Source organism: Aulonocara stuartgranti, assembly GCF_965226115.1.
Source record: "Aulonocara stuartgranti genome assembly, chromosome: 3".
Lineage (NCBI taxonomy): Eukaryota > Metazoa > Chordata > Actinopteri > Cichliformes > Cichlidae > Aulonocara > Aulonocara stuartgranti.
The window spans coordinates 14,698,182-14,721,874 of record NC_138941.1 but is presented as its reverse complement, the minus strand read 5'-3'; the positions used below and the strand labels follow the sequence as shown (position 1 = coordinate 14,721,874).

The 23,693-nt window shown below is 40.7% G+C and overlaps 1 protein-coding gene and 1 long non-coding RNA gene across 2 annotated transcripts in view; both read right to left on the bottom strand.

The window, feature by feature from the left end:
* The window catches only part of LOC309702569 (uncharacterized protein), a 1,256,944-nt gene that overhangs the window by 832,829 nt on the left and 400,422 nt on the right, over nt 1–23,693 (bottom strand).
* Nucleotides 22,737–23,337, bottom strand: LOC309702671. Its single transcript, XR_014275700.1, has 2 exons — nt 23,021–23,337; nt 22,737–22,972 (listed from the first exon to the last, which is right to left on the bottom strand). It is a non-coding gene; the product is annotated as an uncharacterized lncRNA (long non-coding RNA).

Below are 23,693 nucleotides of genomic sequence, written 5' to 3'. Positions count from 1 at the left end.
ATATTTCCTTCTTTATTTAAGTGACGTGTGTCAGGAGCTTCAGGTCTCTGATGGTCCAGGGCTTGTTGCTGGGAAACAGCCCTGCTGGGATGATGGTGTCCTCACAGAAACAGTCAGCGATGCTGTTGATCTCCATCACAGAGCACGTCCCAGTCTGCAGTCTCAGTCCTGCAGGGCCTCGCTGGCTTCCTGACTCCACCCAGTCAACAACAGGAAGTGTTTGAAGTGCAGGAACAAACTGAGGCTGTGGTCAAACAGGAGTTTTTATCTCCTCGCTCTGACTCTCACTGCGGGCCCGCTGCTGTGTCAACATGTGTTTGTGCTAAACAATGATGGAAAGTGTTATAAATGACTTGTTGGCCTCTGATCTGTCACAAACAGCTGAAACGTGTCTCTCATGAGTCACATGAAGGTTTTGGACAGAAAGGACAAAAAGTAGCTGCAGTCAGTTTGTGTCATTTTTATATTTATTCATCTGGGAGAAAAATCTGAGGGACATTAAAATGTGTTTTCAACAGAGACAAGAACATGAATATAACAGAACAGGTAAATGAACATGTTTCATGTAAACAGCTGGACTGATCAGGTCCGAAACACAGAGTGATAAACTTGTCAAACAGCTGTCATATCTTTATATATAAGCTCTTTATAAATGCTGTTCACTGCAATCTGTTTACTAATAATGTCAAACTGTTAGAAACACAGAAACATCAGAATGGTCTTTATGCTGCCCTCACGACACGTGACCATGTGAAGCTAGACAGCTAGCGAACAAAATAGATGAGATCTTCCACACAAGGCTTGCTTTTCTTGCTTTTAATGAAGATCCTTTAAAGCCTTATCTCTCTCAAGGCTTCTCCTTGCTATTTCTTATTTGTAACTGAAACACAGAAAATGAAAATAAATTGCTAGCTAATACACATCTTAATGACAAACTTAGCCTAGCTTAACACATGCGTTACATTAACATCGCTGTTCACTCCAGGTAAACACATATAAAAGTTATCTCTGAACATATTAATACTCACAAAGAAGAACGTTTCCCAAGGTACAAGCGTGTAGGGCACTCTTAGCGTGTACATGAACTCGTTCACTCTTTTAATACTGCCGAAGCACTTTTCACGGCATCAACGGAGAAAACACGTCAAAGATAGGTTAATGTTCAGAGCGCTCCCTCGCTCCCATTTTCGCACATACAATACAAAGATCGCTTGTGATAACGATGTCTCACTCTGAGCAAATTACGAACCCATACCTTTTAATTGTTTTTAGCATGAATCACTTATAATATTGCTTAACTTTGAACTTATTTATCACTTTGCTTATGTAACTTAATCAGACTATGCACTAACTACTGACTTTTGACCAAAAGGCATAACAGTCTTTGTTCACAGAAAACTGTCTGGGATCCTTTGTTGTTCTTTTGATGCAGAGTTACATTATAAATATAAAGAGTTATTTCAGAGTCTCATCAGTTTTCCTGCATGTCTTTATTTAACACATCAGCAGGGCTGAAGCTCTCATGTTAAACACACACAGATCTATGGACACGTTCATGTGTTTCTAACAGAACCAGGCTGTTATCAGCCCTGCACTAACATTATGTCACACACACTGAATGTAACAGTGACAGTTTACATCATCAGACAATCAGCTGTGATTGTTTCACTGTCATCAAACTAGTCAACAAGAAGTAGAATAAATAGAAACCAATCATTTACTGACAGCATGTCTGATTTAAACTAACATAATCATCCTACTGCAACCAGGTTTCTGTAAGGCAGAGTAAATCGATTTGTTGATCAATTATTAAGTCATGTACTAACAGAGACTTGGAGGAGAGAGACCTAATATTTAATAATCCACATTTCACTGTTTTACTCTTTGGTTCAGATGTGGATACTGTGTTGTTCTTTCTTTGTGATTGTTTATGTTTAAGTCATTTTATTGCTGGTTTTTAGTTTGTTTTTTGTCTTTTTGGAAGCTGACACAGTCTCTATGAAGATGGGTTTTTGGGGGGGGTAGCAGGAGGAGAGAAGCTGCAGAGAGGCGTGTAAGACTGCAACTCTGCTTCCTGGTCCCAACTCTGGATAGTCATATTTTGGGGGGTTTAATAAATTTGTCCATATTGCTAGAAATGAGAGCTGCTCCATCCAAAGTGGGATGGATGCCGTCTCTCCTAACAAGACCAGGTTTCCTCCAGAAGGTTTGCCAATTATCTATGAAGCCCACATTGTTTCTGGGACACCACCAGTGTTGGGTAAGTTACTTTAAAAAAGTAATTAATTACTAATTACTAATTACTTAGTCAATATTGTATTTAAAATACTTATCTAATTACTGTGCCAGAAAAGTAACTTAATTACTAAATAAGTAATTTAACTAATCACTTCTTAAAATCCCTATAAACCTTGAGTGGGCAAACAATAGAAATTAAACTCTTTAAATAATAAATAAATTTTTCGCGCTAGAAAGAAGAAACTGGTCATGATATCGGGTTAGTTATCTGGTGAGTGGGAAACATGAAGATGAAACCAGGAGATGTCCTTACTGAATCATCAGAGCTGAAGAACAGGTGATGGAGAAACAGGTTTACCTTTTAGGTGACATGAATGAGTTGAAGGGAAGTTATGAACTTTTTCTGAGAGACAAATAACACCAGGACCCTTTTCTAAGTAGCTGACAGCTGGTAACTATGCTGGGGCGGGTCTAGCAAAGTGTTGCCAGGGGGCCAGGTAGGGCATTAACAGGGAAAGGGGGGCACAAGGAAATACTTTTCTTTCTTATTCTCATTTAAAATGTTTCACTTTTAATAAATAATTATCTGAATCTTACAACAAACGTTTTCATCTGATGTAAAATGTATAGAAATCCATTATTGTACATAGTAATATTTTTTAGGGTCCCATCGTAATTTCTTCAGAAGTAGCTAAGTACTGTATATGATGCCAGCATTTCCCCACATTTTCTAGATTCTGTACCAGTACTGTGGGTAAAATGCCATCAAAAAGTCAATTAAGTTTTATTCTTTCTCACCTGTCTTTCTGTCTCCTTTCACTTTTTAAAGGTTGCCATGTTAGAAAAAATATTTATATAATAATAATATAATATAATACTATAGGGGGGCACAAACAAATACTTTTCTTTCTTATTCTCATTTAAAATGTCTAGCTTTTAACAAATAATTATCTGAATCTTACAACAAATGATTGATAGATTGATACATACAGTAATACCATTTTCATGCATACAGTAAATGTCTCCCGTAATGTGACTCTTATGGTTTTGGGAGGTGTTTGTTCATCTGTTTGTATACCTGATAAACTAGATTTTGCCATGGTAACAACATTTGCATCACCAGCTTGAAGTGAAGTGAGACTTATAGACTATTTGTTTATGAGTCAGATACAACACAGACACACCTGAGCGAGGACGTTCTCTTCACACTTTCTTTCCAACATTTTAATGTGAAACAACGACAGGTGAGTGGGAACAATTAGTTAATTCAGAATCTTGTTAGTGTCAGAGCAGGCATTCTCATTATGAGCAGCAAGTAAAAAGTAGAAATACCTCTGCTGTGCGTTTTTACTTCAGGTAAGGGCTGATACCTGGCACGCTGTGACTTACGTTCAGTCCTTTTAATGTCGAGTGTTGATGAAGAAAACTTGTGAGCTTGTGTCTGTGCCATGAAACTCTGATGAATACCACATCAGCTCAGGACTCTTCCCGTGTCTTCTACAAAGAAAGAAAACACTAATTATTGTTAAAGTAAGACCATAAGAAAATTCGGTTGAAAATTGAGGCTGAACTTGTTAACTTGTGGGGAACTTGTAGATGTTTCTTCATTTACTTTTCATTATGATGGATAAAACCTCAGAGAACTTGTGTCTTACCTCTGAATCATTCATTTTTCCAGTGAAAAAGGACAAACATTGAAAACCAATAAATATAATTCAGTTTGTGTCTAATTCAGATAATGTTAAAACTGTTGGAAAGTAGTGATGGGTCGGTCGCGAACGAAATGGCTCTTAGAGCCGGGTCTGTGACGTGAACGATGTGAGCTGGCTCCTTATCGCGAGCCGTGTTTTTTTCTTCTTTCTCTTTCTCTCACCCTCTTTCTCGCACTTTTTTTCCGCTCCACTCCGCATGTGAGCCTTGTGCTTTACCGCTGGGATGAGGGGCGAGGGGTGGTAGTTACACTCAGTAGCACAGGAACAGAGCAGGAGGGAGAGACAGAGAAAGAGAGCCAGGGACAACAACGTCACATTATGGGATGTGATTTCCGGCTCTTTTTGGAGAACCGGCTCTTTCGGCTCGGCTCACTAAAAAGAGCCGGCTCTTTCGGCTCCCAACTGGCGCACAAAAGGAATTAGTAATGTAAAAAAACGTGGCTTTCTTTATGTATGTTTATATATAAATATTTATGGGGGCCCCTAGAGACGAAAGCACGTACAAACTCCAAAACACATTGCTAGTGTTAACTGAACTTCCAAAACAGAGCTACCTAGATTACTTAAATTACACAATTGAAAGCATATGTCTTGTTTTTGTATTTTGTATTAATACACAAACACTCATATAACACCCAGCACGCCCCTGCGGGTGGTTTATCCTTCAAGCTCGGGTCCTCTACCAGAGGCCTGGGAGCTTGAGGGTCCTGCGCAGTATCTTAGCTGTTCCCAGGACTGCGTTCTTGTGGACAGAGATCTCCAATGTTGTTCCCGGGATCTGCTGGAGCCAGGGCTGGACTGGGACAAATAATCAGCCCGGGCATTTTGACTAGAGACCGGCCCACCAAAAATGTGACGTCAGTCAGGGGTAAAACCGCAAAGGATTCTGGGAACTTGTGGCAAGAGGTACTAGCGCATGCAGGCTTTCAATTGAACTCAGTTACACAGCGATAAAAAGAAACACAAAAAATGGCAAGAAGCTGTTGTATTATTAACTGCAATAGCCGGTGTTGTGCCAAAAATGATTGTCTGCCAAAAACTGATTTCCGGTATTTGCCAAAAACTGATTGCTCATATTTAAATTGCTATAAGTAACTTGTTGGGCTATAATATGTGAAACATATGTCAAATGCATCCCTCCATCTCCATCTCTTTTATTTCTCTCTCTTGCTCCATCTCTCTCTGCTGCTCTTTTGTCTCCTCTGTCACAGACTTCTCCACTTTTGATGATAAATCAGCCTGGTGCAACATGTAAGGATTGGCACAATTTGTTAAGATTTTGAGGAGTTTAAGAAACTAACCTTAAGCATAAAATAAAATTCACTATCAGTAACTTCATAGCACCCGCCCAGCAGTATATAAACTCCGTCATGCTAGCTAGTACGCAGTACCAGTTATTCTAAGCGACTGTAAAAAGTCAGCACAACGAAAACAAACTACAACTAAACTTGGTTTATATCTGACACAGATAGACTGCAGGTCATAACTTCTTACCTGAAGTTCAGTTCTTCTGCCACTATGACCGGCGGCAGCCTCGGGTCTCTCCTCCTCTTGCCTCCCCTTTCCCTTATCCACCTGCTGGCCTCCACCACTTGCTGATGTTGCTAAATCTGTGGAAGCTATGCCATAGCTACCGCCAAACAATTCACTTATTTTTACACATTTGGCAGCGTCTGCCTGAAGGGCTTGTTTCTTTTTGGCCCTAATTTTTTCTGCACCTCCTTTCCTTTTTTTTGTTCTCCATTTTCTTTAGTTCGTCTATAAGATTGCTAAACAAGGGGGAGGGTGCATCCGACCTCCTCGGCTGTAATTGGTCCAGCCCAGAGTCGATCATGACCAATTGGCCAATCCAACACCTTTCATTATTTATACCCAAAATCGATCGGCCCATAAAAACAAAAAATCGCCAGCGGCCCACCGGGCAAATGCCCGGTATGCCCGATGGCCAGTCCAGCTATGGCTGGAGCCACTCGCCTAGCTTGGAAGTCACCGCACCTAGTGCTCCGATTACCACGGGGACCACAGTTACCTTCACCCTCCACATCCTCTCGAGCTCTTCTCTGAGCCCTTGGTATTTCTCCAGCTTCTCGTGTTCCCTCTTCCTGACATTGCTGTCATTCGGAACCGCTACATCGATCACTACGGCCGTCTTCTTCTGTTTGTCTACCACCACTATGTCCGGTTGGTTAGCCACCACCATTTTGTCCGTCTGTATCTGGAAGTCCCACAGGATCTTAGCTCGGTCATTCTCCACCACCCTTGGGGGCATCTCCCATTTTGACCTCGGGACTTCCAGGTTATACTCGGCACAGATGTTCCTGTACACTATGCCGGCCACTTGGTTATGGCTTTCCATGTATGCCTTGCCTGCTAGCATCTTGCACCCTGCTGTTATGTGCTGGATTGTCTCTAGGGCATCTTTACACAGCCTGCACCTGGGGTCTTGCCTGGTGTGATAGACCCCAGCCTCTATGGATCTTGTACTCAGAGCTTGTTCTTGTGCTGCCATGATTAGTGCCTCTGTGCTGTCTTTCAGTCCAGCTTTGTCCAGCCACTGGTAGGATTTCTGGATATCAGCCACCTCCTCTATCTGCCGGTGGTACATACCGTGCAGAGGCCTGTCCTTCCATGCTGGTTCCTCGTCTCCCTCCTCTTTCTTGAAATGGTTCCAGACATTACTTTCTAGTATCAGCTGATGTTTGCTGGAGCCACAGCTGTAAAAGTACTGGTCATGATATCGGTTTGGTTATCTGGTGAGTGGGAAACATGAAGATGAAACCAGGAGATGTCCTTACTGAATCATCAGAGCTGAAGAACAGGTGATGGAGAAACAGGTTTACCTTTTAGGTGACATGAATGAGTTGAAGGGAAGTTATGAACTTTTTCTGAGAGACAAATAACACCAGGACCCTTTTCTAAGTAGCTGACAGCTGGTAACTATGCTGGGGCGGGTCTAGCAAAGTGTTGCCAGGGGGCCAGGTAGGGCATTAACAGGGAAAGGGGGGCACAAGGAAATACTTTTCTTTCTTATTCTCATTTAAAATGTTTCGCTTTTAATAAATAATTATCTGAATCTTACAACAAACGTTTTCATCTGATGTAAAATGTATAGAAATCCATTATTGTACATAGTAATTTTTTTTAGGGTCCCATCATAATTTCTTCAGAAGTAGCTAAGTACTGTATATGATGCCAGCATTTCCCCACATTTTCTAGATTCTGTACCAGTACTGTGGGTAAAATGCCATCAAAAAGTCAATTAAGTTTTATTCTTTCTCACCTGTCTTTCTGTCTCCTTTCACTTTTTAAAGGTTGCCATGTTAGAAAAAATATTTATATAATAATAATATAATATAATACTATAGGGGGGCACAAACAAATACTTTTCTTTCTTATTCTCATTTAAAATGTCTAGCTTTTAACAAATAATTATCTGAATCTTACAACAAATGATTGATAGATTGATACATACAGTAATACCATTTTCATGCATACAGTAAATGTCTCCCGTAATGTGACTCTTATGGTTTTGGGAGGTGTTTGTTCATCTGTTTGTATACCTGATAAACTAGATTTTGCCATGGTAACAACATTTGCATCACCAGCTTGAAGTGAAGTGAGACTTATAGACTATTTGTTTATGAGTCAGATACAACACAGACACACCTGAGCGAGGACGTTCTCTTCACACTTTCTTTCCAACATTTTAATGTGAAACAACGACAGGTGAGTGGGAACAATTAGTTAATTCAGAATCTTGTTAGTGTCAGAGCAGGCATTCTCATTATGAGCAGCAAGTAAAAAGTAGAAATACCTCTGCTGTGCGTTTTTACTTCAGGTAAGGGCTGATACCTGGCACGCTGTGACTTACGTTCAGTCCTTTTAATGTCGAGTGTTGATGAAGAAAACTTGTGAGCTTGTGTCTGTGCCATGAAACTCTGATGAATACCACATCAGCTCAGGACTCTTCCCGTGTCTTCTACAAAGAAAGAAAACACTAATTATTGTTAAAGTAAGACCATAAGAAAATTCGGTTGAAAATTGAGGCTGAACTTGTTAACTTGTGGGGAACTTGTAGATGTTTCTTCATTTACTTTTCATTATGATGGATAAAACCTCAGAGAACTTGTGTCTTACCTCTGAATCATTCATTTTTCCAGTGAAAAAGGACAAACATTGAAAACCAATAAATATAATTCAGTTTGTGTCTAATTCAGATAATGTTAAAACTGTTGGAAAGTAGTGATGGGTCGGTCGCGAACGAAATGGCTCTTAGAGCCGGGTCTGTGACGTGAACGATGTGAGCTGGCTCCTTATCGCGAGCCGTGTTTTTTTCTTCTTTCTCTTTCTCTCACCCTCTTTCTCGCACTTTTTTTCCGCTCCACTCCGCATGTGAGCCTTGTGCTTTACCGCTGGGATGAGGGGCGAGGGGTGGTAGTTACACTCAGTAGCACAGGAACAGAGCAGGAGGGAGAGACAGAGAAAGAGAGCCAGGGACAACAACGTCACATTATGGGATGTGATTTCCGGCTCTTTTTGGAGAACCGGCTCTTTCGGCTCGGCTCACTAAAAAGAGCCGGCTCTTTCGGCTCCCAACTGGCGCACAAAAGGAATTAGTAATGTAAAAAAACGTGGCTTTCTTTATGTATGTTTATATATAAATATTTATGGGGGCCCCTAGAGACGAAAGCACGTACAAACTCCAAAACACATTGCTAGTGTTAACTGAACTTCCAAAACAGAGCTACCTAGATTACTTAAATTACACGATTGAAAGCATATGTCTTGTTTTTGTATTTTGTATTAATACACAAACACTCATATAACACCCAGCACGCCCCTGCGGGTGGTTTATCCTTCAAGCTCGGGTCCTCTACCAGAGGCCTGGGAGCTTGAGGGTCCTGCGCAGTATCTTAGCTGTTCCCAGGACTGCGTTCTTGTGGACAGAGATCTCCAATGTTGTTCCCGGGATCTGCTGGAGCCAGGGCTGGACTGGGACACTTTTAATAAATAATTATCTGAATCTTACAACAAACGTTTTCATCTGATGTAAAATGTATAGAAATCCATTATTGTACATAGTAATATTTTTTAGGGTCCCATCGTAATTTCTTCAGAAGTAGCTAAGTACTGTATATGATGCCAGCATTTCCCCACATTTTCTAGATTCTGTACCAGTACTGTGGGTAAAATGCCATCAAAAAGTCAATTAAGTTTTATTCTTTCTCACCTGTCTTTCTGTCTCCTTTCACTTTTTAAAGGTTGCCATGTTAGAAAAAATATTTATATAATAATAATATAATATAATACTATAGGGGGGCACAAACAAATACTTTTCTTTCTTATTCTCATTTAAAATGTCTAGCTTTTAACAAATAATTATCTGAATCTTACAACAAATGATTGATAGATTGATACATACAGTAATACCATTTTCATGCATACAGTAAATGTCTCCCGTAATGTGACTCTTATGGTTTTGGGAGGTGTTTGTTCATCTGTTTGTATACCTGATAAACTAGATTTTGCCATGGTAACAACATTTGCATCACCAGCTTGAAGTGAAGTGAGACTTATAGACTATTTGTTTATGAGTCAGATACAACACAGACACACCTGAGCGAGGACGTTCTCTTCACACTTTCTTTCCAACATTTTAATGTGAAACAACGACAGGTGAGTGGGAACAGCTTCTCGTGTTCCTTCTTCCTGACATTGCTGTCATTCGGAACCGCTACATCGATCACTACGGCCGTCTTCTTCTGTTTGTCTACCACCACTATGTCCGGTTGGTTAGCCACCACCATTTTGTCCGTCTGTATCTGGAAGTCCCACAGGATCTTAGCTCGGTCATTCTCCACCACCCTTGGGGGCATCTCCCATTTTGACCTCGGGACTTCCAGGTTATACTCGGCACAGATGTTCCTGTACACTATGCCGGCCACTTGGTTATGGCGTTCCATGTATGCCTTGCCTGCTAGCATCTTGCACCCTGCTGTTATGTGCTGGATTGTCTCTAGGGCATCTTTACACAGCCTGCACCTGGGGTCTTGCCTGGTGTGATAGACCCCAGCCTCTATGGATCTTGTACTCAGAGCTTGTTCTTGTGCTGCCATGATTAGTGCCTCTGTGCTGTCTTTCAGTCCAGCTTTGTCCAGCCACTGGTAGGATTTCTGGATATCAGCCACCTCCTCTATCTGCCGGTGGTACATACCGTGCAGGGGCCTGTCCTTCCATGCTGGTTCCTCGTCTCCCTCCTCTTTCTTGAAATGGTTCCAGACTTTACTTCTTTTCTTGGTGTCACTTAATTTCCTTTACCGTACCTTTCCAATGTGACGGTGTTGTATCTTGTTGTTGCTCCTAACTCTCTTTCTTTCCCTCTCCCTCCTGCTCTTGTTGTGTGGTACCGCTGTTGCGAGTGTAACTACCGCCCTGCCCCCTCAGCTCAGTGCTGATCAGAGGGGGAGGGGCGCAAACGCAAGGCTCTCTTTGCCTTCTCTGCTCAGCGCAAACACAAGGGTGACTTGCAGCGTGAAGCGAAAAAAAGTGAAAGAGAGGGCAAGAGAAAGAAAAAAAACCCCACGGTTCCCAATAAGGAGCCGACTCGCATCGTTCACTTCAAAGACCCGGCTCTAAGAGCCATTTCATTCGCGACCGACCCATCACTACAGTGGAATAGATTACAGCAGTAGCAATGAAACGGAGAGCTCTGGGGTTTGAGGTCTGTACTCTCACCATCACTGAGTAAATGCAGTGAGCTGTGGTTTCAGGCTTAGCAAGAGAGACCAACAACAGCATACACAAAGACTGCATTCCAGTTAAAGGAATTTCTATTATTGTTCAATAATTCACTGAAACATGGAGATGAGTCATTTTCATGGTTTTAATTCTACCTGTTCATTTCCTGCTGTGACAGCTGAAACTCTTTCAGAATAAGGGTTGTGATATTAAGCTGGCGTAACAGCAACTGGTAAAAAGGACAGTCATACTGTTAACCACATTAATAAACACATCTACTAAATGAACTATCTTGCTCATATTTGCAATATAAATTATATCATTGGAAATTATACTGAGCAAGTTCATACCTGATCAAGAATTCTGACTATATTAGAGTCTTTCTGAAAACTCCCCGTTTTTCTGTTATTACATGTTACTTTAAAACTGTGTGGTGTGTATATCAAGAGTTTGACCATATGATGACCATATGATCCATCCATGATTTCTATACTATTACGAGGTCACTCTCCTAATATACTGTAAAAATGTGTCAGATCATATTTCTCTACTAACTCAGTCTTGATCTAAACTACATTCTCTGTAAAGTGTTTGTGGCATGATCATGCTGATAAAAGGTGTCCACAGGTACATACAGACAAGTCTGCCAAAGTGCTAAAAACTCCCTCATAACACTTACTGTTACAGCATGCATCCTGTGGGAATAAAGAAAATACAGGTGCAGCTGTAATCATTTTATATACACATTGCAAATTGTGCTCATGAAGAGTTGATGCTCAGTCTATTTAAGGTTATTAGCTTCGTTTGGCGCGACATCCCGATGATCTATTGTGTAAGTGACTTGGAGCAAGAGAAGGTTAATGCATAAACGCTTACAAACACAAAAGATTGTAAAAGATAGCTTAGGCCGAAGGCCTGGAATTCATTTAGCTTGTAACTGCATTTGAGTTCTCCTAGCAACTAGTGACAGAAGAAGAGTCAAGAAAATTGTAAGTCGACCGGAACCATATGGAGGGTGAAATGGTTGAAACAAATTGCCATGTATGGAAAATGCTGCTGAAAAGAGAAACTTCTCTCACTGTTTTTAGCTTTTTTAGTTAATCATTAACTGCAACTGACGCATGAAGGGGCAGAACCTTGATATATTAAAAGCATTCTGAAGTGTATTTTGGGGCGGAGACCTATGCTGATTGCGTTGCAGTATACATCTCCCCACGCGTGTGGGAGTAGATCATCGTTTGACCGAACTCTTCTGGGCCAGTGTTGTTTTGTTCTTATCCTCAATATTCGAAACAAGGACAATCCATAGGACTACATTTTACATTATGAGAAAAAACAATACCAGCTACATTTCTTAACAGGTCTTAATAGACTCCTGGAAGAGTTGGCCTGCACAATCACTGGAACATTTTCAGTCTTTACGGAATACACATTTTATGGACTGGCTTTTAGAACACGTTGATCCAAACATTTTGCTCTTAACATCCTTCATTGTTGTTGTTGTTTTTATTGTGTTATTCTCTGTCTTTTATATTTTAATGCATCATTGTTGTGCATTTTACTGATTTTACTAACATTTTAGTTTGTAAAACACTTTGTCTATTTGACTATTGGGGAGTGTGCTTTTTCTTTTTGTGCCCCATTTTTGTGGTACAACGTCCTTCAAGATATTAGGCATGCTCTGTGGAGCCCACTTGTTCACCCGATGCTGTGTCTTAATTCTATGGCTAAAGTTTTTATTGGTTCTTACCAGTGTTGGGAAGGTAACTTTTAAAATGTATTCCACTACAGATTACAGAATACATGCCCCAAAATGTATTCTGTAATGTATTCTGTTACTTTACTCAATGAGAGTAACGTATTCTGAATACTTTGGATTACTTAATATATTATCATGCTGTTTAAAACTACGTGAATGTACTATTGCTGTGATTTATTACTGTTACTGAAGGTCCGCGGTGCCAAACCATAGTAAAGGGACCTCTGACTAATACGTCGGGTTCCGTGTCGGGCTCATAGCCGAAAAATAGCTTTACTTTGTTGTCTGGGTCAACTTAGCTTGCGAGAGACAGAGAGAGGCGTTGAACGGAGTAGAGAGGCTGCTCCAACGGAACTTATTGTTTTTGGAGAAAAACACGAACACAGCGTACAGTCGAGTCTTAATAGCTTACTTACAACTGGGCTCGTCAGGCACTCTTCTTGGCTGCAGTGGTTATTATTATATTTACATGCTTCCAGCTCCCGTTTTTGCTCGATGACAACTCGTACTTTTCCTTTTTCTCCCTCCCTCGCTCACAGACACATAATGGGTATGGCAGTCCATTCTCCCTGCAGCACGGACTACACTGTCCATGAGGCTACATTCTTTAGGGCTATGCCTGTAGCATTCTGCCTATTAGCTTAGCACAATAAACAGCAACAAAAAGGCGCTCTCTCACCCAGGAAACACGCAGAGAGAGCGCGTCACCCTGCAACCATGGCAACCGTAACGCTGCCGCCTGGAACAACAGAACGTAGCTGTCAAACAAAACCCAAACAGTCCTGACCCGCGACAAAATGAAACAGGAAAGTACCGCAGTGTAATCCATTTATTTCAACAAAGTAACTGTATTCTAAATACCACCTTTTTAAACATTAACTGTAACGGAATACAGTTACTCATATTTTGTATTTTAAATACGTAACGGCGGTACATGTATTCCGTTACTCCCCAACACTGGTTCTTACTTACCCCTTCAAAAAGCTGTTCAGCACTTTGTTTGAAAGCACTTTAAAAAATAGGGTTATTATTATTTGTACAGCATGAGCTGTTGGAAATGTGTCATACAAATAAACTTAACCTTGACAATAACTACCATACGTGATGTTATTGTGTACCAGTGAGTCCTGCAGACTGACCAGTTACAGCTGGTTCTTTAGACGCTTTTAACCCCAAGAAGAGTCTCAGTGTTGTTAGTGAAATCTGTTTCTTTGTGTTTCTACAGTCCTCTTCACCTCCCTCCTCTTCACTACACCTAAATCACATTGTTGTTCTGGTGCATCTGGGACCCAGACTACACATGTAAGTCTCTCAGACTGATAGATGTCAGTGACTTTGTTTAGTTGTGTGCTGTTTGAGATGTGCTCCACTTTCTTGCACAACTTCTATTGAAGTAATTTCTTAATCCAGCATGTCTGTAGTCAGGACTGGGTGTGACATGAAACTTGTCGTTAATCACAGTTAACTCCTGATTTATCAGCTCTGCATGTGAGGACCCAGGAGAGCTCTCTCCCTCTCTCTGCTGTCCAAACTTATCCCAACATTACTCAGACTGAGCCTTCACAATGAAACCAAACCGAAACACAGAAAGTACATATCTGTCACGGGGGTGGAACGGACTCAGGCGCAGACTGAGGTAGCACAGTTCAACGACACTTTATTAATCACACTGGTGCGCTATATACACGTGAAGGGGAGGGAAACACCAGGGTCCCGGGGATCAATAGGCTGCGGAGACACACTTCTTCGCACTCGCTCTGCTCCTCGTCCAGTCTCCACACAAGCAGCTCAGCTTACTCTCCTACTCACGGGGTCCAGGGGTCACAAAAGGGCTAATCCAGGTAAACCTGTTTACACAGACGAGGGTAAGTCGAAGGCAAACACGGGAACAGTAGAGTCGCAAGGAAGCCAGGCAATACTAGCGAGAGTTATTCAATATTCCAGCGACGAATAGCTCAGAGCCCCAGCCTTAAGAGCCAGAGAACTGCAATTCGCTCAAGATCAGCTGCAGGTGCGTGGGCCAAGGGCAGGAGCCCAATCAGAGCTCCGCCCAGGCAGACAGGTAGGAGAGACAGAGTGAGAGAAAAACAACAAACACTTGTGGCCACACTGGGCTGGCCGGGGAGGCACAGGGACCATGACAATATCCAGCATTAAAAGCCATTGACCAAGACAGTTAGACGCTTTTATTATAATGTATTATTGCTGATCTTCATCTTCCAGCTTCTTGAGGTGACTGTTCTTGTGAGAGAGCTATATGAATAAAACTGAATTGAATTTGGAAATGTGTGATTGATTTATGAAATATTCTAATACAAGATAATAAAATATTACCGAAATATTTTACTTTACATGAAAGTTTACAAAAAGATCTAACTTTTTCCTGATATTCAGATTTTTTAGTTAATCTAGTGTATGTAGGTGAGTTCTATTTATACTCTTTGCATGATAACTGTGACGTGTTTGTGCTGCAGACTGGACTTGGACTTGGACCAGGAAACTAAGAATCAGGCCAACAGCTTCTCAGCTGAGGAGAAGATCTGAATCTTCTGCTGCCTGCTGAAGGACGCAGAGAGGACTGTTTCTATCAGGACAAACCAGTTTCAGAGAATAAGTGACTCCCGTCTCTCTTTGAACCTATGGCCGAGGCAGGTTGCTCAGCTGACTCTGAACTTGAGTATTTATGTTTAGCTCATCTGAACATAAACAGTATTAGGAATAAACATCTTGACATTAGGAGAATATTAACAGGTTATAAAATCCATGTGCTGGCCCTGACTGAAACTCAATTAGGTGACGATGATAAAAACTCTGAACAACACATAAAAAATTTCAGGTTTTACAGGAAGGATAGAAACAGAGATGGAGGCGGTGTCGGTTTCTATATTCACAATAATATTATAGTTAAACCGCGGTCTGACTTGGATCACAAAGATCTCGAGATGATCTGGGTTGAGTTTTCCCTGCCAGATACCAGACCAGTTTTAGTGGGATGTTGTTACAGACCACCACGCAGCAAAATAGATTATTTAATTAAAATCTGCAGAAAAATAGAAATGGTGTCAAATGAAGACAAAGACATTTTCCTTCTGGGAGACTTTAACATTGACTGGTTGAAAGAGTCTGCAATAAAGAGGAGAATTGATTTCGTCTCCTCTGTGTGTGGACTGACACAGATCATAAAAACATCTACCAGAGACACACAATCCACATCAACGTTGTTAAGGTTCACAATTGAGGAAGGAGAGTACACACCACCCATGGTCCAGAAGGTCTTTGGTCAAACAATGATTTTAATGAACACACGTGTGGGAAGACACTCTGTACGCAGACAGCCAGTAGTCCTCGACTTAATCAAAGCATGAACAGATATTTTATAGCATCAGGGTTTGTTTACTGACGCCCCTTCATGCGTCACCGGTACATTTTATACATAGATCAGATCAACATCATCATGACTTTTCACCCAGAAAATCATCTTCTATTTTCATGGCTTGGTACTTTCCGTTCTTATCTTAAAATGAATTGTTCCTCTTTCTTGCCGAGACAACAAGGACGGTTCCTCTAAATAAATTTAACTAATGTGTGTGTATGTGTTGACCTCACATGCTCTTTGTGTCACCTCTTCACCTACTGTCTGTGTCTCGTCCTCAAATGCTCCTCAAAATAACCTGCACTTAGACTCTGCTTTCGGTTTCAGTTCTGCAAAAGGCACACTCTGCAAACCTGCAACTTCCTGTCAGCCTGCAACTTAGTCTTTCTGAAAGACACACACTGTTCAACCCCTGAATGCAATATAAACTCCAGATTATATTATTAATGCAATGGTAATAATGACAATTATTTAACAATAGCAGTAAAATAATTTCCCTGCTCCACACTCCCTCTCTCGACCTCTGGAACACCAGAGGTCGCAATACATTGTGTCCTCGCTCAGACCCTCTCTGGTGGTCTCGGACCTCGAGATCTCCAGGATCCTCGTCCCTCCTGTGGTCGCCGAGATCTTCTGCAAAGGAAACAAAACACCTTTTCCTGCACCTCCCTAACCTATCCTATCTGGGACTCTTTAATCAAAAGCCTGATCCTAATTATCTTCTTAACTTATTGACTTGTATTTATATATATTCTTCAACATTACTCATCCCTTTAAAACTCTTTAAGCCCTGCTTTCACGTCCGGTTGCTCGCTCTATTTTTCCCTTATCTGATCATCAACATCCTGTGCACAAATTGTCGCTGCTGCAAGTTCCTCTACTCTAAAAGATCCAAAAGAAAACACCCATTCTAATCAATTAAGTTTAAGCATATAAGCAATTACTCCTGTATACATTTCATCATAGCTAAATGCTGCCTTGAAACAACTCCTATGTGTTAACTTCATTTTAACCTCACATTTCCTATGTTATAACCCGTTTTTGGTATAGCCTTTTTATTTCATTTGCTCCCTTTAATGTAACAATACCTTCTAATTCTAGTTTATCAGACTTAACCAAAATATATGCTTTCCTTCCTCTTTGGTCCTTCTTTAAGTTCAGTTAAAAGCTAAATGAATTTGAGGCCTGTTGCCTGGAATCAATACTGTCATGTGTGTTTCTTAACTCTGTGTCTGTAAGCGTGTGCAATCCTTCATGAACTCATATTATCCTCACAGTAGATTGGCTAATCATAGCGCTAGCCAAAGGCTCGTGACCCTCCAGAGACAAATTTGAGCCACAACTCCTTTAAAAGCACAAAATGCAATATGTATAAAAATCATTTCTATTTATAAGCTCTCCCCTTTATCCTAAAAATACCTCCTATGTAATATCTGTATGTGTAAGCCTACATTATAACCACTACTTCTAGAAATCAAAAAGAACTCAAAGCTGTTCTACCCCTTCAACCCTCACTAATTTTCCCTCTAAGAATTATTCACAGCTTTGAAAAACCGGCATTGTATCTTCTAAACAGGATTCAGTTCTGTCATGGTCCTGGGCCATGTTGGCCCAGTATTCTTGGTTCCTTGTATTTTCGCTCCTTATTTAGGCCAGGTTTTCTGAGGTGTCCTGTTGTGGTGTTCCCTAAGTGTTTTTTCCCTTTGTGACTCTTACCCCCTTGTGCCCCTCTGTGTATTTATGAGCTCTCGTCTCTCTTTGTGTTTATTCCATGTTTCCCCCAGCCAGTTATGTCTGTGTTCTCCCCGTGCTTTCTCTCCTCCTGTCTGAACCTCTGTGTACTTCCTGTTTTACTTTGACAGTCTCTCGTCAGTATGCGTAATGTTGTGTTCACTCCTGCCCTGTCTCGTTATGTTTATCAGTATCCCCTGTGTTCCCCACCTGTGTGTAATCTCCCTGTGTTCTCTGGGTGTATTTAAGTTGTGTCTTCTGTTATGGTAGTTGCTGGTTCGTCTGTGTTGTTTCCCCTCGGTCTCCCTGCGTCCCTTGTGTATTTCCCCGGACCTCCCTGCATCCTCGTTTCTGGTTTGTGTTATTAGCTTACCCAGTTTAGGTTTCCGGTTTCTTGTTTTTCCACCAGTGCTGTTTTGTGCCCACCGTTGTAAATAAATATTCACCTGCACCAGAGCTGCCGCCTTTTGGGTCCTTTTCTACAACTCCACACGGCTTGCCTCGCAAACCGTGACAAGTTCACTTTTAATCCTTTAACCTTAACTTAAAAATAACAGTTTCAGTTTTACCATATCCAAATGATCAAAAACCCCAAAAGTCCTAAAATGATCCTAAATTATTAAACAATTAAATTAATAAACCCTAAACCCCCTTTATCTTGATACATTTCATGTGTCAAGATACTATACAAAACTTAAAATGCTCAGTTTTCCCCACTCATGATCCAATCTATGTCATAAAAATAAACTTAAAACAGAACAGTTATCAGTCATGTGTTTCTTCAATTAATGATAACTGAGTTTCATCAAAAATATTTCCCCTTTAGCATTTGGCATTCTCCCAACAATATACTATAATCCCATAATCTAACCCCAGTCAACAAAACAAAACAGAAATTTTCTCTGGTAAAGGCAAATTGTTTGTCCACATTTATTCACCCTCACATTCACTCACACATTCACTCCCATGCAGTCACACATTCACTCACATGCAGTCACACATTCACTCACATGCAGTCACACCATGTATTTGCTGATAGTGGAGCTTCCCGCACGATCAGATACTCCACCCTCAGCAAAATGAGCTCAGTCATTTTTTATTTTCCATAGGAAAATATTTCTTTATGCTTTTGGACTGGATTGACTCGCATAAAATCCTTTTTACAGGGACTTACGACCTTGATCAGTCCCCAGGTAGCTTTCTCCTCAGCCAATTATAATCTGGAAAGCCCACCTTATATTTGCTCTTCCCGAGAATTTTCAGCGCCGTTATTCACTGTTGCAGGCCTGCTTAAAACAGAAATGAAAAAATAGAGCTGATTGTTAGCTCATAAAAACAAAACAAAATCACCTGACAGGTTTTCTTAAAGTGCACTGTTACAAAATAATGGGCCCCTCCCAGACATGTCCATGTTTCCCTAACCTCCTCAATACACCGAAAGTCTCATTAAAACCACACAATTTGCAAACAAAAATCACCCCCTTTAACATACTTAAATTCAGCATAAAACCCCCTTGCGACAACGTATAATCACTAAACTATAAACTATTTCCTACCCAAATCTATACTCCTCTTGTCTGCCATGCTTCCTCGTCTGAAAGTCACTTCCTCAGTCACACACACACACAGGAAGTTCCTTCGTCACCACTCACTCCAACTAATTTGCATACTGAGTCATCTCTCAATGAGTTGCTGTAACAACAGAAACATATGTTTAAACATCACCAACTCATTAAATCATTTTATTTCTTCCAACAGTGATCACTAGTGTTGATCACTCAGTACGAGAGCACTCCTAAGTCACTCCTTTTAAAACTACTTTAATCACTTTTTGTTTTCATAACTCACTCCCTTTGTCATATGGCTTATTCTATTCCTCAATTACAAACTCAAATGTATTTTATTAAACATTCACACCATTGTATCATTCATACAAAATAGCAAGCTGTTCTTCATTGCATATGTTTGTGTTCTTAGCCAGGTTTAATCAGTGTCTATGCATTAAACTCCATGAGCTTGTCTTGTCTTTATAAGGTTAATGCATTTTCTGTTTGTGTATGTGAATTTGCATATGTTGCTTTTGCAGTGTGTCAGACTCCTTCATAATTTTGCCTTTAAACAGTCAATTTTCTCCTCCCCAAATTTACTAACCCAAATTCTGATTTCCTACCTTAAATAGCAGCATTCCTTGTGCTCAGCCAGAAGGTAGGGCTCCACTTGCCACTTACCCCCTCTGCCTCAGCCCAGCGGCTTTACCCGTCAGGTCCCGTCTTCTTACTGAAGCCGAGTAATCGTGACTGTGCCTGCCTTAGGTTGTCCCAGGGTTTCAAGGTGGGATCTTACCCGTCATGGGCTATCCAGCCTTCCATACTCGCCTGATACGGGGCCCAAGTGGGCAGGGGAGGGAACACACTGGCTCTGGAAATTAGAGGAGTGTAAGCTGCTTCCTTCATTGCATCTTATATTAAACTATCTCACTTCTGATTCCTTCCTAGAATAATTTCACATATGGCACTTTGTGTATGTGTGTTTTCTATTCATTAATGTAATTGTCAGTTATTTTCTCTCTTCATTTTACCTTCTTTTGTTTGTTTGTGACGTTCTACTTTAGTTCTACTAAACCTTGATGTAAAAACAATACTCCCTTATTTCACGCACACACTCTGCATTTTGCCTACGCACACACTTCTCTCTCAGACTTCCTCTGTTCACACACCACCTTGCACTCACTCTACTATCAACTTTCATAGTGTTATTATTATTTAGTATTTTGTACACCTCACACAGAATCATTCAAATCGAGTACTCACAGCATTCACATCACAACCTTCAACTTTCACTTTCAATCCTGCAAGACGCAGAGATGGACATCTCCTTCACCTAACATAAAACTAAATTACCATATCAACATACAATTACTGAAATTCAAACTCAAATACACCGTCTGTTTTAATAAAGTCAAAGAGTAAACAGGTGTACCAAGTGTATGTACTTATGTGTTTTAAACTGAAAGAAAAAGAAACTCAAACTCTTATAACATCACTCATGCCTCTCTCAAATTAAAAACACTTTCAAACTTTAAAACCTCCTACTTTACATCACCAAAGAAATACCTCTCACACCTTTATTCATCATGTCAAAGCTTTCTCCATTTTGCACAGCCTGCCACATGTTTAACAAAAAAATCGCTGCCCGAGAAGGCTCCCACATATCAAGGTGGTCGTTCTCACAAATTTCCAGCAGACCCTCAAATAAACAAAAACAACGACCCAGGCAGGCTTCCAGTTCAGCCTCCTCAATTTCTATGCACACCGAAAACTCATGGGGAGATTCTTCTGTCTCCCCGTGTCCTACACAATTCACCTCCAAATGATCCCCTACAATTGAAATTTCAGTGTGGAATGACGCAGAGATTAACATTCCCTTATTTATTTACTATATGTAACCTGAATTTTTCTCTCTCTTATCAAATAACAAAGGTTATCTTTAAAATTTGTTATTGAACTACTAATTAAGTTGCTTTTTATGGTATCAATGGTAAACTACCCCTAAAAAGTCCACTTCATTGCGTGTTCATTGAGTTACTTCTATTAAGGCTATTTAACAAGTTCAATTTACACATATTCATTAATCTGTCACGCTTATTAGTGGCTCATGGTTACTTAAAACCTATGTCTGACTTGACCACAGAGTTAGAGCATCATTCAATCCTCTCAGGATGACCACTCCACTTACTCTGCATCCAGTCAGCTCATGAATTAACAACACTTGCAGACTGTAACCCTTTTATTTTTTGTTTATGCCTTCAAATCCACCTTAAATCTTCTTACCTAAACGTTGGTTTTAAACACAGACAATTCATATATTCTATTTTGAAACGCTGTCACCATTCATATATTTACAATGTTATTATTTACTAAGCCAGCATTCTAATCGCAGACATTTATCCACATTTGCAAACAATAGTTATAGGGCTGAATAATCACACACAACCGAAAGCATAGTCCTCTCATGCGCTCTGCATCAGCTGCCTCATTTGCATGCACACACACTCTCCATCTAAAAATGGCAGCAGGCAGTCAGTGCATTACTGACTCGACACACAGAGATCTCTCACACCAAATTTTCTTATTCTATATTACAACGACGTCTTATATTTACAACCACTGTCAGATCTGTCAGCTTTAGCGCCTACACAATTTTAGACAAATTTAAAATAACCGCCCAGCGGATAAACTCCCTGAGTTTTTTGCGACCAATTAACCAGTATCAAGACTTTAACTGTTTCTGGCCTCATTTCTAAAATCCCTAACTCAATTTAAAAGCGTCAACCAACCCAAACTTTGAAGTTTTAGGTTAAAGTTACACGCCCGAAGTCCAACTTCTTCTGACCAAAAAAGCGCAGGTACCGTTCCAAACGGTAAGGAGACTCTAACTCCTAGCTTAATTCCAGGATGCCCTGTACCCCACAGTTAAGCCAAACTGAACTAACCCTGTTCGCCGACAGGTCAATGTCGCGCGTCCACGACAAGGAGGGAGCGTAACCTCCGGGCTCTGCGCTTCCTAGAACCCCCACGGTTCCGTTCTAAAATAATTTATAATACTTTGAAACAACAATCAACACCCGAAACAAGTGTATAACTGAGGCAGGTGCAACCTAGTGGTCAATGGAGACTCCAACTCACAAAATGACCGCTCAGGTCCACTCTTATGACCAAATTTGGACTCTAACCAACAAAATAACCAATTCCCTACCAAACTACTTGAGACTCGAACTCAATTTCTTTGGGACTTCAACCCAGTATTTAAACTTTTCTTATCAGACTCTTAACTACTTTCATTTCTTCTTAGCAGAACTCTAACTGCATCAACTCATGAAATTTTCATCAAAATCAAAACAGACATCCACCAGTAACTTTAGTGAGTAGACTTAAATTTTATCATGTCCAATTTGGCACACTTTGGAAATAATTCAACAGGTAGTGCCTTACCTTTTGGATAAGCCGGCTTATGCCCACTCACTTCGACCACTGGAATTCATGTCTGCCCGTCAGACCACCTCAGAGACCACCAAATTTCTCCATCTAAACCTCCAATCCTCCCTCCTCAACCACCGGACGAAGCCCCCAAATGTTAAGGTTCACAATTGAGGAAGGAGAGTACACACCACCCATGGTCCAGAAGGTCTTTGGTCAAACAATGATTTTAATGAACACACGTGTGGGAAGACACTCTGTACGCAGACAGCCAGTAGTCCTCGACTTAATCAAAGCATGAACAGATATTTTATAGCATCAGGGTTTGTTTACTGACGCCCCTTCATGCGTCACCGGTACATTTTATACATAGATCAGATCAACATCATCATGACTTTTCACCCAGAAAATCATCTTCTATTTTCATGGCTTGGTACTTTCCGTTCTTATCTTAAAATGAATTGTTCCTCTTTCTTGCCGAGACAACAAGGACGGTTCCTCTAAATAAATTTAACTAATGTGTGTGTATGTGTTGACCTCACATGCTCTTTGTGTCACCTCTTCACCTACTGTCTGTGTCTCGTCCTCAAATGCTCCTCAAAATAACCTGCACTTAGACTCTGCTTTCGGTTTCAGTTCTGCAAAAGGCACACTCTGCAAACCTGCAACTTCCTGTCAGCCTGCAACTTAGTCTTTCTGAAAGACACACACTGTTCAACCCCTGAATGCAATATAAACTCCAGATTATATTATTAATGCAATGGTAATAATGACAATTATTTAACAATAGCAGTAAAATAATTTCCCTGCTCCACAACGTGTATTGATCACATCTACACAAATATTTCAGAGCTCTGCTCCAAATCAGACAGTTACCAAATTAAACCACTCAGTGATCATAACCTCATCACTGTCATTGTACGAAGAAGAGTTCCCAGACGCAAGACCATAAAACACTTAAAGTATCTTCCTGTTCGTTCTAAGTTTCTTCTTATAAACAACTTCAAAGAAAACAAACACTGTTTTCTCAAGTTTAGGAGAGTTGAGGATAAAGAAGTAGAGAGGTTGTTGTCCCTCGTCAAGGCTTATCTCCCACAAACTGAAGCTCCATTCATCTCTGCTTCCATTTGTCACAAATTGAACTTGTGCATCGACCGTGGCGAGTT